We start from the raw sequence: 15,958 nt of genomic DNA on the forward strand, positions 1-15,958 counted from the left end.
ATAGTTAAGAAACAGGACTGCTTTCAAAGTATTAATATAAACGGCACTTTAACAGCATGGTGGGAATTTCTTAAAGTGTCAAACTCCTCACTTCAACCATGCAAAATATTTTATATATATATATATATATATATATATATATATATATATATATATACACATGAGTTTTATGAACTCTAGTTTATCTTGTTTTATGAACTCTCAAGTTCATAAAACAAGATAAAATGGATAAATAAATAAATAAATAAATAAAATTAATTAAAAATTAGCTAAAAGCAAGGTTAAAAAGATGGGTCTTGAGCCTTTTCTTAAAAGCATGAATGCTCTCTGCGGCTCTAAGGTCCTCTGGCAGACTGTTCCATAATGCCATAGTGATGAAACGCAGCCTCTCCGTAGGTTTTGGTTCCTACAGTCAGAATGGTTAACAGACCAGAGGATCTCAGGGTCCGCGAGGGTTCACACTTTACTAAAAGATCTGATAAGTAAGAAGTTAAGACATTTAAAAACTGTTAAATATGTCTTAGAATAAATCAATCCTGAAGCATTTGGTGAGCCAATGCAGGGATTTTAAAATTGGGGTGTTGTTAGCCCGCTTCCTGGTCTTGGTGAGAACTCGTGCAGCAGAATTTTGGAGAAGCTGAATGATCCTAATGTTGGTTTTTGGAAGACCAGCAAGCAAAGCTTTGCAATAATCTATTTTACTTATGATAAAAGCATGCATTAGCATCTCCATATTAGCAAAAGGTGTAAGCCTTTTCTCACAGATAAACTAACACAGAGCGTCCTTCGATTCATTTTAGACACAGCTAACACAGGTTCTCAGGAGAATGTTGAAAAGACGCAAAAATAATCGTTTTCTCCCAAGGGTGTCACCTCCACCTCCCTGTGAAACAGATTTGGATGCAGACACTTCTGCAAAGCAAATATGAGATAACTTATATACATGAAAATGTAAAAAATGTGACTGGACAAACTCTGTTTTTATCTTCTGGTAGCAAACCTTTGGTCCATATGCCATAATTTAACAGAACTGTCATGAGAAGTGCCACCATATTTTACATTATGAAACTCTGGAAACCTGAGCTATATATATATATATATATATATATATATATATATATATATATATATATATATATATATATATATATATATATATCTGTTTTGAAGCCCATCTTGGGAGATATTTGTGGGCCGGATGTTTGATTGACAGCAGGGTGGATCACGTGGCTTCATACTTTAGTACTTTGTGTTGTAGAAGTTTAGTAAATTCCAGTCAACTGGTCTTGCTTCAGGTTACACCTATGTAGAATCAAAAGTGTGCCTCCTGGGATCATCAGTTTGCAGACTTCTATGAGAGTTAATATATTTATTTTAATTTTTTTTTAACTTGTCCTGTCCAACAGCAGAGCAAACAGATGAAAGCTGAAGGCCTCTTGTGCTGGACATATTTAACTTACAACTGATACATTGTAAGAAACATGTTTTTTTTTTTTTCAAAAAGATGATTTAAACTGTTTTAATAACATTATAACTTTTGAGTTACGTTTTTTCACAAGTTATTAAGATTGTCTCTAATCCCAAATTATGCTGTTTTCATAGTAGTGGATTTAATATGGCATTTCTCATTGCTTTGTGTTAAACTTTAACTCCGACCGACCTCTGTGTTTAAGGAGCTGACTCATCCTGAAAAAAAAAATCAAGTTGGCTCAACTTAAAATAATTTGTAACCTGCCTACCTTAAAATTTTGATTTAAGATAGCAAAATATTTCTAGTAATTTAAACTCAATGATAGTTTTTCCGACTTAAAATAATTTGTAACCGGGTTGCCTTAAAATTTTGATTTAAGATAGCAAAATATTTCTAATATTTTGAACTCAATGATAGATTTTCCAAATTAAACATTCAAGTTCACACAACTTATTGATTTGTTGTGGGTACTTAATTTTGTAGTTAAAAAAAACAACGGATATTTTGTTGTGTCAACAACGCAAATTAAGTTATCACAACTCAATTTTAAATCTGGCTAACACATTTTTTTAAGTAGTTTTAGTTGCAAGTTGACATTACTTAAGAAACTAATTAGACTTAATCAGAACATTAGTTGAGAATACTTGACTTCCTTAGTTGATGCAATAAAAATATTTGTTTATTTAACTTTAAAAAACATTTCTTAAAGTAATAAGTGATATAAACTTGATCTTTTAAGTTTGGGAAACAAATAGGTTGAATTTACTTTAAATAATTTGTTAGCTTTAATCAAAATTTTAAGGCAGGCAGGTTACAAATTAATTTAAGTTGAGTCAACTTGTAGATTTTTACAGTGTGGGGTTATGAATCTTCTGATACACGAGGTGAATTAGAATAAACCCCTTTTTGTAATTTATACTAAACTTTATTCATATAAATTATATTTGTGACAGTTTTTTGTTGGACCGGATGGAAAAGAGAAGAAGGGAAGAAGAGAGGGAGATAGGAGGGTGATTATAGAAGGGGGGGGGGGGGGTATAAAGGATTGTAAAGCATTATAAAGCAAAAAGTTGCTGGATGATTATAATCATTATGGTCAGGTTCAGACGTATAACAAATCTAAAAGGAGTGGGGCCTGTCCACACACACTCAAACGTTACAAACATACCTTTTGGCTCCAATCATAAAAAATATAGTAAACTCAAATCTATTTACATTCTTGTTTTTAGTCTATTTACATTCTTGTTTTTAGTTTTTTTTATACTTTTTTCATACAATACAACTCTGGGGATTTGATTGACAAATGGATCAGCCAACAGAGCTTCAAACGTTACTTTCACTCAGCTATAGTAATTTTGTCAATCTCCTTTCCTACTTCAGGCTTAAATTTTCACTGTCCTCATTCCAATGCATGACTTCAGAGATAGTGAGTGCACACATCGTCATGTTTTATCTCGTTAGACATATTTTACATGCGGTGGTAAACACACATTTGGTTCCAAATCTATTTTCAAATTTCTTTTGTTTTTTCATTATTTCAAACACAAAAAGAAATAAAAACACAAGTTAAAACTAGACAGATAAAACAAGACAGTGTGGGTTAAAGAGAAATCTTGTATGATCCCATCCCTTTTTACAACACCTGCTTCTGTGTGTATTTCTATTTACAGTTTAGTTCAAAACGTTCACATTACATTCTGCATAGCACCTACGCAGAAGTGACATTTTTTGTTTTTTTATTGAGCAGTTCTGGCTTTTTAGGGTTCCATTAGTGACATCTTGTAGGTTTTTTGAATACATATAAACTTTTGGTTTGTTTTAAACCTTCATCCTGTCCGTTCCATAAATCCACACCACAATTTGATAAGCACATTTTCTTTTTTTTTTTTGTCCGAATGCACTGCTTTTCGAAGTTCAACTGATTTCTTAACTCGTGACCACCGTCTCTGTCCTTGAACATTTGTTGTGTGTTCATTGGAAGTAAGTTATTTCTGGCTTTAAATATGATGAGTGATATTTTAAGTTTCACTAGTCCTCATAATTTCAATAAATCTACTATTCTGTTTGAAATTAACAAGAATTTGATGGCAATGTAGGTTGTTATGGCTAAACTGAAGCAGAATTTGACCCATAAAGATGATCCTGACAATAGAAAAAATAAATGTGTCTTGCATTCTGCGTTTTAGGACTCTATTCTTTATTAATTTATTAGCAAAATAAATCACTGTTTTCTGCAAATTACATGTGTAACATTTAAGAAAATGGATATTACCAGCAGGGAACATCTGGAATTGGATTTCTGCAAAGAAAGATCCACTTCTACACAAGAAATGATGCATGAAAAGCTTGGTTGCTAATACTAAGGTTTATTGAAGGATCAAGTCCTGAGAGCCAGCTTAACACTAAACTGGTTTATCAAGTGTATCAAAGAAAGAACAGAGCCTTGTTTGGCTACAGTCCGGCAAGTCCGCTTTAGTAAAAATCTGTTGCTTTTATCCTTTTAAATCATTTTTTTATACTTAGGACTGCACAATCCAGATACACAAGTTCGCTTTGTTCACTCACAGAGAATAAAAGCATTTTGAGGAGACTGTTGTGAGACGTACAAACATGTGATTGAGGGCTGAAAACCTCTGGCACGAGGAAGGAAAATCTTTTGGGTGTGGCCCTGAATTTTGGAAAGCTAGCACAAGCAACATTTTTGGAACAATGACAAGGTTACAATGGCAGGTTGAGGCGATGATGGTTCTTGTCATTGACTTAAACTCAGTGACACTGAAAAACTCCCACATCTACAAGTCATAATCAAGTGTAGATTTAAAACCATTTTTCAACAAGATCTCAAACAATCAAAATATAATTGTATTGAAGGGTTTTTCCATATGATGAAGAAATTAGCTATGCATGATTTTGTCCGTTGACAATAATGAAATGATTTTTGACTAAATATGTGACAGTAAGTGACACTGTTTTTATGGGATAAGGCATTTGAATGCATTTTTGTGTAACAAAAAAGGATTAAAGATTGGTTTTAGAAAGTAAATCTATAAAAGAAGCTACATTAATCCACTACAAATGAATTGTTTGATTCTTAGACGGCTCATGATAAATGTCCCGCCTGTACATATCCAGTTTATCTGTGCATTTTTGTTTTGGCTGGTTACATATATTCGTGTTTGTTTGTTTTCCCCACAAATCTTGCACCAGGTCAAACTGAATTATGTCAATGTGATCCGTTTCATTGTTTAAACACTGAATGTAACTTTTATTACACTTAACATTTAAATGCAGAGAAATCCCAACCGAAATTCAACTTTATGGCTTATAATTACATTGACTAGACAAAATAATGCAGTTACTACAGTGTCAAGCGTTTACCTGCTCCACCTTTGTACTTTAAAATACAGTTTTTGTTGATACTGAAAACTCTTTTTCTGTTTGTTAAACCAGAAATACTGTTCACTGGACATTTGGGTTTGAATAATTATCAACTTGTTTTTTTTTTTAGTTTTTGGTACTTTTAGATATAACAAGATGGAAATCAAATGTTACTAATAAAACTGTAAAAAAATTAAAAATGTAGGATGACATACACACTGAAAGAACAGACCACACCCTACAAAAACCCCAAATAATTAGTTTTTATTTTATTTTGATTGACAGCACCGAGAACTAAAGGAGCATATGGCATTTTTCAAGAAAGATGTTGTCATTAAAAAAAAAAGACAAAGAAAAAGAATACAAATTTACACTTCTTACGAAGTCACAGGTTAAGAGTTGATGGAAAATGAAGACTTGCTTTGAACTTGCTCTCCTTGATCGTTCCTCGCTGGAGGTTATAAGCCTACATAGTTACTGTAGAAAGGGCAATTAAGTTGATTCCACTCCAAATGTATTCGTGTAAATAACCTCTATCAGGCTTGTAATCTCACACTGAAATGAAGCAGTGGGTAAACAAGGAAAAAAAGTGTCAAGGTTGACATTTCAACATTTACTGACTCACTAAAAGGGTCTGCCCCAAGACTTGTTGGGTCATGGATTTAAAAAGTTTGAACTCATTCCATTTGAGATTGGCACTAAGCCTCATGGGAAGGATAGGGGGGTGAATATCACCAAATGGTTCTTTGAGGGAGTGAGCCAAATTGGCATGTATTAAAAGAATATCAACTGTAGGCACAGCTCTCCAAGGTGAGAAGTAAGAATTCTTAAAGGGTGGTTCATGTTAACTAAATTCACTTAAAGTTCTTTAACATTACTTGACTGGGGGGGCATTTAGACAAGGTGAAAACCCTAACCTTAACCCACTGGGGGGCATTTAGACAAGGTGAAAAACCTTCACAGTTCAAACTCCACAGGAAGCAGCTAAAAGGAAAAGATTTGGGGTTCTGTAAAAGGTAACAGAATTTAAAAATGAATGTGGAGTAGCATTTTTTCTTCACTGAAATATAAAGATGCATTTTTTTTAGTTGAACACATTTTGACTTTTTTATCTACATAACAATTTTTGGTATTTAATTTCTCATATTTTTACATTTTAATGATGGGAGATGCAGTTAAAAAAAAAATCTGTTTATTCTTATTTAAAAATACTTCTGGTATTTTCTTTTCTTTTCTAATTTATTTCCACATAACTATGTATTTTTTTAAATGTACTGTTCCCATTTCAACTTTTTCCCTCTTTTTTGAACAAGAAAAAAAAGGAGACAGCAGAGGTTGGTGGATGTTTGCCGTTGAAGTAAATGGTAAGTAAAGAGAATGACTTTTATCTATAACTTTCTTTGGCTTTATGTGTACATTTCTTTCTTATAGACCGAAAACTCCAGCATGATTGAGCCTCACTGTGCTCCTCTGTGCAAACATGCCCTGTACCTCTGTTAGCTTTACAAAACTATGTGGCAATCTAAAAGTAAATGCCAAAAAAAAACTTCTCAATGTGAATCATTCCGCTCACCTGCAACGACACGTTCAGCTCCTCTTTTATTTCTCCTCTTGCCTGAGGGACAACCGTCCTCCAGCCTGCACACATTTCTCTGGAAATCACTGGTTTAGAACCCACAGAAATGAACAAAAGTCACTGGAAGAAAAAAATCCATCCAGAATAAAAGTTCAAACGAATTCACAAAATAATACACATCTTTTTGAATGAATTGCTGTTTGTGAAAACTTTAAAGTCGTGCTACATGCATGTGCTAAGAGTCACAATGTCCTTGTGAATCTGATAAAACTTAGAAAAATATGTTAGATATGAACCAAACCACCATATTTTCATAAATTAACCTTGAAATGGAGTAAACTTATCAAAAGGACCAACGCCGTAACCTTTCTTCAACAGCTTTTTAAGAAACTAAAATAGTAAAACTGGCTTGGGCTGGCTTGAAAAAAGATGACGTTATGTTTTTTCTTTTTTTAAACATCACAGATGTCTTTCCATGTGTAATAAGTGATTAATAAGAGGGCATAATTCAAAATCACAAATGAGCTTGTCAAAAGGAAAGACTTGATGTTCTAGCAGCTTGATGTTCCTTTTCACTTGAAATTATTAAACGGTAAAAACCTATACTTATGTTAATATTTTTTTTAGAAGGCCCAAAGCGCTTCACAGTCAAAGTCCCATTTAAACACACATTCACACTTTGTTGCCAAACACATGGGTGCACCCTATGATCACCAGGAGCAATGTGGGTTCAGTGACTTCCCCAAGGACACTTTGAAACAAAGGCGGGGCAATGTAGGATCTGTAGTGTGATCTACCGATCAGAGGTCGACCACACTACCTCTGAAGCATGGCGGCTCTACAGACAATAAACTCTGAACTGGGTCTGCAAATTAAGAAAATGTTGACAAATTAAAGAGTATATGACTGCTAGGTAAAGACTCCAGAGCATCATTCAAACTGTCAATGTTGAGCTCAAGGTCCAAGTAAGTGAATGTCCGACCAACTCACTCTTTTACATAAAGAGGATATTGTGGAGAGGACTATTGAGGTCGCTACTGTTGAAAGCAAAATATCAAAAAAGTTAGAACAGAAATAATATTGTCAAGCAACAAAGCTTCTGGAGAAAATTCTATAGAAAGAGGAGAGAAAGCTGGAGAGAAGCAACAAAGCTTCTGGAGAAAATTCTATAGAAAGAGGAGAGAAAGCTGGTTCTTTTTATTGGGGAAAGTCATCTTTAAAGCACAGCAACTTTACGTACAGATGCAAAAGAAAAAAGAAAACTAAAGAAGCGTAACAAGAAAATAAAGTTCTTACTGTTACATAAAGAGGAACAGGGCATTCTGCAAAATATGCAATATGCTGTCAAGAATCAGAAAACTTGGTCAAAGTTTGGAGATCATGGGTCAACCAAAAAACATCCAAGAATGGCGAGATCCAAAGCAGTGGATTATCCCACAGTGGCCTGCTGTAAGGACCTGATCTACAGGAACTGAAATATACTATGTGGAGATGGCACGCTGCAAACATGTGACAATTGGAGCTGTTTACCCACAAGGTGTGGTCCAAAATAACTGTTGAGAGATGCAGACATCTAACTGACGGTTATAGAAGTTGTTTGATTGCAATAATTGGTTACAAATGTTGTGCAAGAAAAAAATGATAATTAGATTATCATCATTGTTTTCCACGCCTGTTTCAATTATCAATTTCTTTGTGTTGTTTTGGATGTGACAAATATGTGATAAATACTGAAAAGTGTGATTTCAAGACTTTAGAAAGTATAATTGGCGGATCTGCAGTCTATCACAATGAGGTAATGATGTCAAAGGATGTTTTTTTTTTCCACCAATGGAAATTTTGTGAAACTTAGGTAATGTTCTTTAGCCTGTGTTCTCATCAGAAAATTACGATGCTTTGCATGAACCACACATGTACTTTTGAGATTGGTAACACACCTTCAAGTTAATATGCAAATCTGTACTTGTAGCATGAAGAGACAGCTGGCAAACAGGTTGTGCGAGTGATAAGTTTGTATGAAACTGGATGATGCATTTTAGTCCGGCAAAGAGATCCACTCTAGCAATCAGGGTTCAAAACTTTGGTGGGAGAGTGAGTGGGACTGATCAGTTTTCTCAAGGAAGCCATACATTTGGTACCAGATTCTCAGCACTTTATGGAGGATTTTCTGGACTTCATTCCTTTGTAAAATGTGTAGAATTACAACTGTAAATGAAAAAGCCATTTGAATCCATCAAAACGTTTTCAAAGAGGACCGGGTAGGAAAATGTGCTTTTGGTCACAGGTCAAGCATCTGTTTGGGTAGGATTAATCCTACTGTCATGCCCCTGAGCAAGACCCTTGGCATTCATTTCCCAATTAGAGTTGTTCAGTTGCCACGAGTGAGTTGTTGAAAGTAGGAAAACAGGTGTTCTTGGAAAGTGAGCTTGGTTCCATGAACCATTTTTAAAAGACAAAATGACACTGATAAGAAGTACTATACATGCTATATGACCTCCTCTATAGTGACCCGATTATGCAGTCGAGTAAAACAAACCACTTCTTCTTGTAAGAACCTGATTTCTTTATGAGCTCTACAGATTAGAAGACAAGTGTTTCTCCTTTTGTTGTTTGACATATTTGCTCAAGGTGCAAAATGTCTGAAAATAAACATTAATGCTTCAAACTGACTGCATTTGTTTCAAAAGGTCAACAGACTCAAAGGTCAAAGTGCAGGCATGCTGCATGAAAACCAGGACTTCTTTTTTGGTTTTGTCAAAATTCAAGTTTTTGACTGATGTGGGAAACAAAACATATACGGTTTTATTTTTATTTCTCTTACATAATGACTTTCCAATCATATAGCATATTGATCTGTTATATGCATGCCTATAGGCTCCTATAGCTCCAATTTTTTAGGTAACAAATCTTCCCCTCGTGTGGAATTCAAGCTGAAAGCTAAAAGTGGAATATTTATGATCATGTGGGAAGTGGGTGACATACTGGTACTGATATTATGACTACAAACAGTGTGTCTAAGATCCAAGTCAGTGTGTAAATGTGTGACACTGCAACTATAAACGCTTTTAAACACTTTTATTATGTTTATTTACTTATTTCCATTAAATCTTATCAACAAACCAACGTAAAAAGTTGACATGAAACACATTAAAATGTGCTGACTCAGTTGCTGGTCTTGAAACCGAAGCTTTTCTTTCTCTGGTGGTATCTGCTGAAGTTAAAACCAGTCATAAAAACTGACAGTATTAACGTGTGCACACTTGTTACCCCATTTGACTACATTTTCAAAGCTGTTAAGCAGTAGACACTGAACGCAGCTGTACTGTGCTCTGAGGTTTCCTGCTCCGCCTGTTTTACAAGTTTGGTTCCACTCACTTTTGTCCCTGCATTTTCCTAGGTGCACTGCTGTTTCTTGTCAGCTTGTTTGCTGACCAAATGAGAAACTTTAGCTGTAAAAAAATAAAAAAAATAATCCTCTGTTATGTTGGTGAATTTCTCCTCTGCAAGATAAATAAAGTTCAATTCAGTTGTTCAGGTAACAAATCTTCCCCTCATGTGGAATTCAAGCTGAAAGCTAAAAGTGGAATATTTATGATCATGTGGGAAGTGGGTGACTTACTGGTACTGATATTATGACTACAAACTGTGTCTAAGATCCAAGTAAGTGTGTAAATGTGTTACACTACAACCATAAACGCTTTTAAAGACTTTTAATTTTGTTGTACAGCTACCACATCGCTGCTCATCTCGAATGGAACATGTTGAATTGAACTTCTCTTTTAGACTAAAATACCTTTATATGTCTGTCTTTTTAAGTACAGCCTGTCAAAATGAAAGGAAATGGATTTAAATGAACTATACCCTATCTTAGTATAATTGGTGTTCCATTGGGGTCCTAATAACTGGTTATTATTTAGAGCACTATCAAGTTCTTAAGTATATTTTGTTGTTGTTTCAGCCACAGTGAAGCAACTTTCACTTTTCGCACATGTGGTTCGGCAGAAATTTTTCATGCTGGACGCCCTTCCTGTCACAACTCTGTGTTTTATTCAAGCTGGGGAGTGGCACAGGGCACCCAGACTCAGAACTTCTTGTTGCTACATAGTTATCCATAGGGTTTTGCTGATGCACCCACACTTGATGAAGCTCATCACACGCCCTGGGCAGAAAACCCTAGTTTCTTGCGTGTCAGTCATGCACTCAGTAAACTGAGCCATCCGCTATAGCTAACTCTTTGCATAAATATTAGGCCATTTGATTTTTAAAATGAGTTTGTTTGAGACCATTTGAAAGAAAAAAAAGAATCTAAGTCATACAAGAAAAACTGGAATAAAGGATTTATATTCATGTACAATGTTATTTGGGTGCTTAGAAGGATAGGAGGAATAGATGTTTAAGCTTGGGAGACTCCAGTCTTTCAATAAAGCCCAGTTTCACCACTTCTGTCTTTTGTCTTAACTGCTCTTTCCAGTGGCCGTACTTGGAAGTTCTTAATTTAAAACAGCAGGGGCTGGAGTCAACCAAATACAAACCCTTTCACTTTGGCTGTGACAAAGAGTTCAAAGAAGACAAAGAATGTCCAGAATTTGCAACAAGGAACAAACCAGGTGGAGTCAAACTCTCACTAAAAACAAGGGTTTTTATTTAATCTATTCAGGTGATGCTCCTGCCTAGTTTGAGTGAGAACAGAAGAGCACAACAGGCATGAATCCATATTTCCCAAAATTTGAAGTGGTCTGACTGAATGCTTTTTTCAAGGTTAGAGCACAACACTTGCCACCTCAGGTGCCTGCAGGCTTGTCAGGTTCTTTGTTGAAATGATCGAAAGTTATGTTTTATGTTCTCACCAAACACCTGGCACATTTAATATTCAATTTTAGTGGAAGCCGTGGCGACAGTACACGAGGGACACATCGGTACTTGGCAAGCAAAGATACCATAGTAATGTCTTAGTCACAACTGCCCTTAAAGGTGGATATGGGCTGTCTGCAGGTGAAAAATGGGCAAATCTGTAAGAGGCACAGATGTGATCCGCACAAAATTTTAAGATCAAAGATAACCTGGAGAGCCCGTACGGCAAAAATGTTCATGCAAATTTTTTCTTCGGGCATGCTGGGGGCGACAGGTTGTAGTGAACACTTAAGTAACACATAAGGGTGAGTACATTGTTCTCTCAGTTATCGTATCAAGGGGATAAGTTCCATAAATAATAGTTGATAGTAGGATCATATGTTTAAGCCTGAAGACTTATGTAACTCTGTCAAGCTGCACGTGGAGCATCTCTATAGAGACAAAACAGCAAAAAAGAGATTGATTGACAAGATTAACAGCCAATCAGAATGCAAAACATAGTGCCTTATTGATAAAAATGTATTTAAAGTTGAAAGAAATTCGTGAGAGCAAGGTGAATCACAATATAGCAAGGGATCACTGTAATGGAAAAGTGGGTGAGACATAATAAGCATGTCTTACGCATTTTTCTTTTTTTTTCTACCCCAGCAAACTCTGCGCCATCCGCCGGGAGCAAGTGCTTTCAAGTGCAAAGTGAGCACTCTTGTGTAGCCTTGCTGTTAGTAATCACAAAATTGGGCAATCAGGGCATAGTTTGTGTTAGCATATAACAGGCACTTACAAATCCACTGCACACCTCGTGCATGCAGCATTGTGCAGCCTCAGCAGGGTGCCACTGCGGGGACATCACTAATGACCAAAGTGTGGCATAAGGACAGCCCATGATAGCATGAACCGTACATCACAACTTAACTTAAATATTTTTCTCTGACTGTCATAAGTAACCAGCTTCAGGTAACTACTGAACTAAAATACCATTAGTAGTCACGCACCTATAAATTTGCTCTCCACATTTGACCCATCTTCTGGGGGAACGGTGAGCTGCAGTAACAGCCACACTCAGGAGTTATTACAGTAGATGTCAAGCAGGGAGGCACTGGGTCCCAGTCTTTGGTATGGCTTGGCCGTGGATTTGAACTCACAACCTTCCAGTCTCAGGGCAGACACACTGGGCCAATAAGCTGGAATCTTTTGGAAATTTGAAAAGATATAATGTCAAATAAGCGAAATAAGCGGGTATAGAAAATAAATGGATTTATGATTTTGTCTTTGTTTGGTAAAGACTGTTTTCAAGAAAAAATTCAACACAGGTAAGAGTTGAGATAAAACCACTTTTAATGTTAAAAATCCAACATCTTGCTTTTTTCTCAGGCTTCACATATTGAACTTAAACTTGTTTCCTGCAAAAACAAATTTGATCTTTAATTACCCTAAGGCTGAATTAAAGAGGAGCACCTCAGCTTATTTTTTTGCCAAAAATGTTCTTTGAGAAGCTCCAACAGCAGTTCTTAGGTTTCAGTTGATATTTCTCCCCCCCAGAATTCTTTAACACAACCTGTTAAAGAAAACTACTGTGTAACAACTGCAAGTTATGCTCACAGTTCATCAGTGCTTAAAGCATGCAGATTTAAAACAAATTGTTGTCTATAATATATATGAATAACGTTTTTGATCAGCCCAATTATATACTTTGAAATGGGGACCAACCTTAAAAAACATACATATGAATAGATTTTTGTTATCCCAGCTTTGTTTTACTTTTCCCCATCAGTTTTGAAGAGGTATAAAAATAGAACAGAACTGACATACTGAAGACACGATGTAGATTTGTGTTAAAACAAACTAATTGACCTCAATTGCATCTTTTCTGCATCTTGTTCTTTAATGGGTTAAAAGCATGTATTATCATGAATGGTATTTTATTGATCAGTACAGATGAAATATATTCTCTTAATGAAAGCTCCACGGAACACGGAAACATGGTAACATTAACACTTGAGTCAAGAGGTTCTTCTGAGCATGCTCAGTTTCAGGAAATGCATTTACATAAAAAAAAATCTTCTGTAACCTGTTGTGTTTCCAGCTCTAAATGTCTTTCTATTGATTGAAGCTAGAGTTAAAGTTATAATTTCACCAAATAGCCTAAAAAGGTGCACCAACAAACAGGTTTGCGTTTTAAACAGTCGGTCAATTGCTGCCTGGAGGCAGAGTGGAATTGTCTCCACCCATGTTTTTTTTCAAAATCCTTTCTGCTCCGCTGGGGCATTTCCCACAGTGAATAGCAGGCAGTGGAAACCAAGATGAGGACTGTTTTTCTGTTTCTCTTGGTAAGCATGACTTTTTGTTTTCTTATATTTTCTTATAGTCACACACCTGCACAGAATATAGTGTTTCAATGTATGGGTGCAATAATCTTTAAAGGTTAATAATTCTACTTGTTGTTGTATTTAAATCAGCCTACATGCTCAGTGTAGAAAATATTACTTCAAAAAGTGTATTCTTACAAAATACAGAAAACATACACCCAAAGGTATGCTGTAGTCTATTCCAACACTCTTCTCAATGGGAGGATTGTGGTTTTTAAATGCATACGATACTTATTGATTGAACTGCAATGTGTATCACATGAATCCTGCAGGCAAATTCACCAAAAAAGAAAAGAAAAGTTGTATTAAAAAAGGTTTTGCCCTGCTTGGTAGCTTTTCAGTAAAGGTAAATTTTGTCAGACAGTCTCTCTTCTGACTCTGAGTGGGAGAATCTGTAAGGTTAATGCTAAACAGAACACGATTCTTTTTTCTTTAATATCCAAGCAGCTCAGTTGGAGATGAGTTGGAAAAGACAAAAAAGTTGTTTTATCCATCAACAAACCATTTTTTTGTTTTCTAAATAAATAGTCATTTTATGTGAATACAGATAGTTTACATTTATAACTTATTCAGCAAGTACGTGTGCATGTTTTCTTTTTGTTGTAGTAGAGTCCATCTGACCATCTAGCTGTCTAGACTTCTTTTTCTGTGACAAAAACAGAAGGATAAACATAAAATGTTTTATCTTTAAATGAACCCAGGGGCTCACTTGTTAGATAAATAAATATTTTATTCTTGAAAAACTTAATAGCAGGGGGGAATTTTCTACAAAAGACCTCTTTTTCCACAAATATTTTCTTTAAAAACACAGATGTTTGCTTAGGTGTGTGCTCATACCCATCTGGTTTCTGCAATGTGCCAGATGCGTTGGCACCGCTGGATGTGATGTTGGACGGAAGGCACTGCCAAGTCCAGTTCCTGTGACGGAAACAGAGGTGGTGAGTACCCGAGGGCGGCCTCAAAAGGGGAGATCCCAGTAGCAGTGGAGGGATGAGTATTATGGGCATACTCAATCCACACGAGGTATTGGGACCAGTCCTGCTGATTCTGTGCCGCCAGGCAGCGGAGTGCTGCCTCCAGTTCCTGGTTAGCTCTCTCCGCTTGGCCGTTGGACTGGGGGTGATATCCAGAAGTGAGGCTGACCGTGGCCCCTAAGGCCGTGCAGAAGGCTTTCCAGACTTGGGAAATGAACTGGGGACCACGGTCAGAGACAATATCCATAGGGATACCGTGATGGCGAAAAACATGATTGACCATAATATCAGCGGTTTCAGTGGCGGTGGGCAATTTAGGAAGTGGAATGAAATGGGCCATTTTGGAAAACCGGTCGATAACCGTGAGGATGACGGTGTTACCTTTGGATGGGGGTAACCCGGTGACGAAGTCCATAGCTAGATGGGACCAGGGTCGGTTAGGCGTTGGAAGAGGATAGAGTAGCCCTGCAGGGGCCGAGGAGGACGTCTTTGATCGGGCACAGGTGGTGCATGCCGAGATGTACTCGCGTACGTCTTTCTCCATCGACGGCCAGAAAAACCTCTTGCGAAGGAGGTTGAGGGTCCTATGAACCCCACCATGGCATGCCACACGGGAAGTGTGCCCCCAGGAAATAACTTCTGGACGGAGGGGAGTTGGCACGAACAATGTTCCCCTGGGTACGGGTGGATGGTTAGCGTCCCCAGTCTGGGCCTGAAGTACCTTAGTTTCGATATCCCAGGTGACACTACCGATGATGCATGAAGACGGAATGATGGATGAGGGAGTGTTCTCCGAAGGACTGTATTTCCGAGAGAGAGCGTCGGGCTTGATGTTACGGGAGCCTGGTCTGTAGGTGATGGTAAAATTAAAGCGGTCAAAGAAAAGACACCAACGAGCTTGCCTAGAGTTGAGTCTTTTAGCCGAGCGGAGGTAGGCCAGGTTCTTATGATCTGTCCACACGATGAATGGCTGCTCGGCTCCCTCCAACCAGTGACGCCACTCTTCCAAAGCTAGCTTGATAGCTAGGAGCTCCCGGTTTCCAACGTCATAGTTCTGTTCTGAAGGGGACAATTTACGGGAAAAGAAAGCACAAGGTTTCAACTTGCCAGAGCTTTCCTCCTTCTGGGAAAGAACTGCTCCTACCCCAGAGTCAGAGGCGTCCACTTCGACTATGAACTGACGTGAGGGGTCCGGTTGGATGAGGATAGGAGCAGATACAAAAAGATTCTTTAATTTGTCAAAAGCCTGTTGAGCTTCGGAGGACCAGACAAAAGGGAGTTTAGTGGAGGTAAGGCGTGTCAGAGGTGTGGCAATGCTGCTGTAGTTGCGTATGAATCGCCT

The 15,958-nt window shown here is 37.0% G+C and overlaps 1 protein-coding gene across 1 annotated transcript in view; it reads left to right on the forward strand.

Moving 5' to 3' along the window:
• Positions 1-13,510: 13,510 nt before the first annotated feature.
• Positions 13,511-15,958, forward strand: part of LOC101174102 (cadherin-like protein 26) — a 73,260-nt gene continuing 70,812 nt past the window's right edge. The window contains exons 1-2 of the mRNA XM_023956726.1: positions 13,511-13,603; positions 14,505-14,580. The gene's annotated coding sequence lies outside the window, so the exon portion shown is untranslated. The remainder of the gene's footprint in view (positions 13,604-14,504; positions 14,581-15,958) is intronic.

Source organism: Oryzias latipes, chromosome 7 (genome assembly GCF_002234675.1).
Source record: "Oryzias latipes chromosome 7, ASM223467v1".
Taxonomy (NCBI): Eukaryota; Metazoa; Chordata; class Actinopteri; order Beloniformes; family Adrianichthyidae; genus Oryzias; species Oryzias latipes.